Below are 6,000 nucleotides of genomic sequence, written 5' to 3'. Positions count from 1 at the left end.
TCTAGATGGTTAGGTCTGTAGTGAGGTTATCTAGAGGGTCTGTAGTGAGGTTATCTAGATGGTTAGGTCTAGATGGTTAGGTCTGTAGTGAGGTTATCTAGATGGTTAGGTCTGTAGTGAGGTTATCTAGATGGTTAGGTCTGTAGTGAGGTTATCTAGATGGTTAGGTCTGTAGTGAGGTTATCTAGATGGTTAGGTCTGTAGTGAGGTTATCTAGATGGTTAGGTCTGTAGTGAGGTCTGTATCTAGATGGTTAGGTCTGTAGTGAGGTTATCTAGATGGTTAGGTCTGTAGTGAGGTTATCTAGATGTTAGGTCTGTGATGGTTAGGTCTGTAGTGAGGTTATCTAGATGGTTAGGTCTGTAGTGAGGTTATCTAGATGGTTAGGTCTGTAGTGAGGTTATCTAGATGGTTAGGTCTGTAGTGAGGTTATCTAGATGGTTAGGTCTGTAGTGAGGTTATCTAGATGGTTAGGTCTGTAGTGAGGTTATCTAGATGGTTAGGTCTGTAGTGAGGTTATCTAGATTAGGTCTGTAGGTCTATGAGGTTATCTGATGGTTAGGTCTGTAGTGAGGTTATCTAGATGGTTAGGTCTGTAGTGAGGTTATCTAGATGGTTAGGTCTGTAGTGAGGTTATCTAGATGGTTAGGTCTGTAGTGAGGTTATCTAGATGGTTAGGTCTGTAGTGAGGTTATCTAGATGGTTAGGTCTGTAGTGAGGTTATCTAGATGGTTAGGTCTGTAGTGAGGTTATCTAGATGGTTAGGTCTGTAGTGAGGTTATCTAGATGGTTAGGTCTGTAGTGAGGTTATCTAGATGGTTAGGTCTGTAGTGAGGTTATCTAGATGGTTAGGTCTGTAGTGAGGTTATCTAGATGGTTAGGTCTGTAGTGAGGTCTGATGGTTAGTGAGGTTATCTAGATGGTTAGGTCTGTAGTGAGGTTATCTAGATGGTTAGGTCTGTAGTGAGGTTATCTAGATGGTTAGGTCTGTAGTGAGGTTATCTAGATGGTTAGGTCTGTAGTTATCTAGACTGTTAGGTCTGTAGTGAGGTTATCTAGATGGTTAGGTCTGTAGTGAGTGAGGTTAGGTCTGTAGTGAGGTTATCTAGATGGTTAGGTCTGTAGTGAGGTTATCTAGATGGTTAGGTCTGTAGTGAGGTTATCTAGATGGTTAGGTCTGTAGTGAGGTTATCTAGATGGTTAGGTCTGTAGTGAGGTTATCTAGATGGTTAGGTCTGTAGTGAGGTTATCTAGATGGTTAGGTCTGTAGTGAGGTTATCTAGATGGTTAGGTCTGTAGTGAGGTTATCTAGATGGTTAGGTCTGTAGTGAGGTTATCTAGATGGTTAGGTCTGTAGTGAGGTTATCTAGATGGTTAGGTCTGTAGTGAGGTTATCTAGATGGTTAGGTCTGTAGTGAGGTTATCTAGATGGTTAGGTCTGTAGTGAGGTTATCTAGATGGTTAGGTCTGTAGTGAGGTTATCTAGACTGGTTAGGTCTGTAGTGAGGTTATCTAGATGGTTAGGTCTGTAGTGAGGTTATCTAGATGGTTAGGTCTGTAGTGAGGTTATCTAGATGGTTAGGTCTGTAGTGAGGTTATCTAGATGGTTAGGTCTGTAGTGAGGTTATCTAGATGGTTAGGTCTGTAGTGAGGTTATCTAGATGGTTAGGTCTGTAGTGAGGTTATCTAGATGGTTAGGTCTGTAGTGAGGTTATCTAGATGGTTAGGTCTGTAGTGAGTTATCTAGATGGTTAGGTCTGTAGTGAGGTTATCTAGATGGTTAGGTCTGTAGTGAGGTTATCTAGATGGTTAGGTCTGTAGTGAGGTTATCTAGATGTTAGGTCTGTAGTGAGGTTATCTAGATGGTTAGGTCTGTAGTGAGGTTATCTAGATGGTTAGGTCTGTAGTGAGGTTATCTAGATGGTTAGGTCTGTAGTGAGGTTATCTAGATGTGAGGTTATCTAGATGGGTCTGTAGTGAGGTTATCTAGATGGTTAGGTCTGTAGTGAGGTCTGGTTAGGTCTGTAGTGAGGTTATCTAGATGGTTAGGTCTGTAGTGAGGTTATCTAGATGGTTAGGTCTGTAGTGAGGTCTGTAGTGAGGTTATCTAGATGGTTAGGTCTGTAGTGAGGTTATCTAGATGGTTAGGTCTGTAGTGAGGTTATCTAGATGGTTAGGTCTGTAGTGAGGTTATCTAGATGGTTAGTCTGTAGTGAGGTTATCTAGATGGTTAGGTCTGTAGTGAGGTTATCTGATGGTTAGTGAGGTTATCTAGATGGTTAGGTCTGTAGTGAGGTTATCTAGACTGGTTGAGGTCTGTAGTGAGGTTATCTAGATGGTTAGGTCTGTAGTGAGGTTATCTAGATGTCTGTAGTGAGGTTATCTAGATGGTTAGGTCTGTAGTGAGGTTATCTAGATGGTTAGGTCTGTAGTGAGGTTATCTAGATGGTTAGGTCTGTAGTGAGGTCTATCTAGATGGTTCTGTAGGTCTGTAGTGAGGTTATCTAGATGGTTTAGGTCTGTAGTGAGGTTATCTAGATGTTAGGTCTGTGAGGTTATCTAGATGGTTAGGGTCTGAGGGTTATCTAGATGGTTAGGTCTGTAGTGAGGTTATCTAGATGGTCTGTAGTGAGGTCTGTAGTGAGTGTTATCTAGATGGTTAGGTCTGTAGTGAGGTTATCTGTAGTGAGGTTATCTAGATGGTTAGGTCTGTAGTGAGGTTATCTAGATGGTTAGGTCTGTAGTGAGGTTATCTAGATGGTTAGGTCTGTAGTGAGGTTATCTAGACTGTTAGGTCTGTAGTGTTCTGCAGCAGTACCTCTGTAGTGACTCTTGACATTCCTTGGTGGTCTGTTGAGGTGTGGTATAGGGAGCTAGATGGTTAGGTCTGTTCTGTAGTGAGGTTATCTAGATGGTTAGGTCTGAGTGAGGTTATCTAGATGGTTAGGTCTGTAGTGAGGTTATCTAGATGGTGGTCTGTAGGTTATCTAGATGGTTAGGTCGTAGTGAGGGTTATCTAGATGGTGGTCTGTAGTGACTCTGACGTAGGGTTATCTAGATGGTGAGGTCTGTAGTGACTCTGAGAGTGGGATATCTCCTGAGGTCCCTTGGTGGTGTTATCTAGTGTTATAGGGATCTAGATGGTGAGGTCTGTAGTGACTCCTGACGTAGTGAGGATATCTAGATGGTGAGGTCTGTAGTGACTCCTGACGTAGTGAGGATATCTCCTGACGTTCCTTGGTGGTGTTGTGTTATAGGGATCTAGATGGTGAGGTCTGTAGTGACTCTTGACATTCCTTGGTGGTGTTGTGTTATAGGGAGCTAGATGGTGAGGTCTGTAGTGACTCTTGACATTCCTTGGTGGTGTTGTGTTATAGGGATCTAGATGGTGAGGTCTGTAGTGACTCTTGACATTCCTTGGTGGTGTTGTGTTATAGGGATCTAGATGGTGAGGTCTGTAGTGACTCCTGACGTAGTGAGGATATCTCCTGACGTTCCTTGGTGGTGTTGTGTTATAGGGAGCCGTTCAGGGACCTGAGGAGTTCGCTGAGGGCTTTGTGATCGGAGTACGCAGTCTACTGGGTCACACTGTCGGTAAGTGTGTGTGTGGTGTGTGTGTGTGTGTGTGTGTGTGTGTGTGTGTGTGTGTGTGTGTGTGTGTGTGTGTGTGCGTGTGCGCGTGTGCGTGCGTGCGTGTGCCTGTGTGCCTGTGTGCTTGCACTTGTGTGTGTACTCTTGTGTGTTTACCACAGGAGGTTGGTGGCACTTTAATTTGGGGAGGAAGGGGCTCGTGGTAATGGCTGGAACGGGGTTAAATCCATGGTTTCCATGTGTTTGATGCCGTTCCCGACGTCATTATGAGCCGTCCTCCCCTCAGCAGCCTGAGTATATCTGAATCGTCTTCTCTCTCCTCCCCACCAGGTGGCGCTGCAGGCATGGTGTCCCGTATTACGGGGTCAGTGGGTAAAGGACTGGCTGCCATCACCATGGATAAAGAGTACCAGCAAAAAAGACGGGAGGAGATGAACAGACCACCCAGAGACTTTGGAGAGAGTCTGGCCAAGGGAGGCATGGGATTCTTTAAGGTACCACTAGTTCTCTGATCATTAATAACAGACCGTCTTTAAGGTAGTTCTCTGATCATTAATAACAGACAGTCTTTAAGGTAGTTCTCTGATCATTAATAACAGACAGTCTTTAAGGTAGTTCTCTGATCATTAATAACAGACCGTCTTTAAGGTAGTTCTCTGATCATTAATAACAGACCGTCTTTAAGGTAGTTCTCTGATCATTAATAACAGACCGTCTTTAAGGTAGTTCTCTGATCATTAATAACAGACAGTCTTTAAGGGACCAGTCTGTAGTTCTCTGATCATTAATAACAGATAGTCTTTAAGGTAGTTCTCTGATCATTAATAACAGACCGTCTTTAAGGTAGTTCTCTGATCATTAATAAGGTCAGACCGTCTTTAAGGTAGTTCTCTGATCATTAATAACAGACCGTCTTTAAGGTAGTTCTCTGGTCATTAATAACAGACAGTCTTTAAGGTAGTTCTCTGATCATTAATAACTCTTTAAGGTAGTTCTCTGATCATTAATAACAGACAGTCTTTAAGGTAGTTCTCTGATCATTAATAACAGACAGTCTTTAAGGTAGTTCTCTGGTCATTAATAACAGACAGTCTTTAAGGTAGTTCTCTGATCATTAATAACAGACCGTCTTTAAGGTAGTTCTCTGATCATTAATAACAGACCGTCTTTAAGGTAGTTCTCTGATCATTAATAACAGACCGTCTTTAAGGTAGTTCTCTGATCATTAATAACAGACAGTCTTTAAGGTAGTTCTCTGATCATTAATAACAGACAGTCTTTAAGGTAGTTCTCTGATCATTAATAACAGACAGTCTTTAAGGGACCACTGTAGTTCTCTGATCATTAATAACAGATAGTCTTTAAGGTAGTTCTCTGATCATTAATAACAGACCGTCTTTAAGGTAGTTCTCTGATCATTAATAACAGACCGTCTTTAAGGTAGTTCTCTGATCATTAATAACAGACCGTCTTTAAGGGACCACTGTAGTTCTCTGATCATTAATAACAGACCGTCTTTAAGGTAGTTCTCTGATCGGTAATAACAGACCGTCTTTAAGGGACCACTGTAGTTCTCTGGTCATTAATAACAGACAGTCTTTAAGGTAGTTCTCTGATCATTAATAACAGACAGTCTTTAAGGTAGTTCTCTGATCATTAATAACAGACCGTCTTTAAGGTAGTTCTCTGATCATTAATAACAGACCGTCTTTAAGGTAGTTCTCTGATCGTTAATAACAGACCGTCTTTAAGGTAGTTCTCTGATCATTAATAACAGACATTCTAAGGTAGTTCTCTGATCATTAATAACAGACCAGTCTTTAAGTAGTTCTCTGATCATTAATAACAGACAGTCTTTAAGGTAGTTCTCTGATCATTAATAACAGACAGTCTTTAAGGGACCACTGTAGTTCTCTGATCATTAATCAGATCTTGATCATTAATAACAGACAGTATTTAAGGTACCACTGTAGTTCTCTGATCATTAATAACAGACCGTCTTTAAGGTACCACTGTAGTTCTCTGATCATTAATAACAGACAGTCTTTAAGGGACCACTGTAGTTCTCTGATCATTAATAACAGACAGTCTTTAAGGTAGTTCTCTGATCATTAATAACAGACAGTCTTTAAGGTAGTTCTCTGATCATTAATAACAGACAGTCTTTAAGGGACCACTGTAGTTCTCTGATCATTAATAACAGACAGTCTTTAAGGTAGTTCTCTGATCATTAATAACAGACCGTCTTTAAGGTAGTTCTCTGATCGTTAATAACAGACCGTCTTTAAGGGACCACTGTAGTTCTCTGATCATTAATAACAGACAGTCTTTAAGGTAGTTCTCTGATCATTAATAACAGACAGTCTTTAAGGTAGTTCTCTGATCATTAATAACAGACAGTCTTTAAGG

General features: G+C 41.3%; 1 pseudogene; it reads left to right on the top strand.

The window, feature by feature from the left end:
• Positions 1 to 6,000, top strand: part of LOC127926461 (intermembrane lipid transfer protein VPS13C-like) — a 54,383-nt pseudogene that overhangs the window by 8,793 nt on the left and 39,590 nt on the right.

This window comes from Oncorhynchus keta, unplaced genomic scaffold (assembly GCF_023373465.1).
Source record: "Oncorhynchus keta strain PuntledgeMale-10-30-2019 unplaced genomic scaffold, Oket_V2 Un_contig_7619_pilon_pilon, whole genome shotgun sequence".
Taxonomy (NCBI): domain Eukaryota; kingdom Metazoa; phylum Chordata; class Actinopteri; order Salmoniformes; family Salmonidae; genus Oncorhynchus; species Oncorhynchus keta.
The sequence above is the reverse complement of the archived record's forward strand: the minus strand, read 5'-3'. Positions and strand labels throughout refer to the sequence as shown.